This window comes from Miniopterus natalensis, chromosome 8 (genome assembly GCF_054644295.1).
Source record: "Miniopterus natalensis isolate mMinNat1 chromosome 8, mMinNat1.hap1, whole genome shotgun sequence".
Taxonomy (NCBI): Eukaryota; Metazoa; Chordata; class Mammalia; order Chiroptera; family Miniopteridae; genus Miniopterus; species Miniopterus natalensis.
The window spans coordinates 19,448,938-19,449,606 of record NC_142088.1 but is presented as its reverse complement, the minus strand read 5'-3'; positions in this window follow the sequence as shown (position 1 = coordinate 19,449,606).

Genomic DNA, 669 nt, shown 5'->3' with positions numbered 1-669 from the left:
TATCCAGTCTTTGTCCTTATCTTAGAAGATGAGTGTTTAATAATCTGAAATGGGGGGCTTTCATGGAGGATGAGTTAAAAAATAGTTATATTTTCTCACAAATGAATTTTGAGGCAATTATTACTGAAAGTTTTATATATTTACTATCTAACTTGTCATAGGTAGGACAGTAGCTTCTTCATACATTTTATAAATATTACTTGTACCCCTACTATGTGCCTGGCTCTCTGGTGGGTGCCAAGGCTCCAAGTATCAACCAAATGGATCTCTTGCTTCCTTTCATTAAGTGGTAAGAGTGGAAGAATTTCAATAATGGTTAAGTCAGTGGACTTACAACATAATTCTTATGCTTTCAAAAGATCATTAGTAAACCTATATAGATAACACAGGATACTGCTATTGGGCTCTAAAAAATTCCTCAGTGCACTGAGAACCATTGCAAGGCATTTCTCATCATCATCTGAATAGACTGTTATCCTGTGTTTGCATTATTAAGAATAAGAATATATGCACCTCCATGATCATAGCAGCGCTGTTCACAATAGCTGAGATCTGGAAACAGCCCAAGTGCCCATCAGTAGATGGTTGGATAAAAAAAGCTGTGGTACATTTACACCATGGAATACTACGCAGCTGTGAGAAAGAGGGATCTCTTGCCCTTTGGGACGG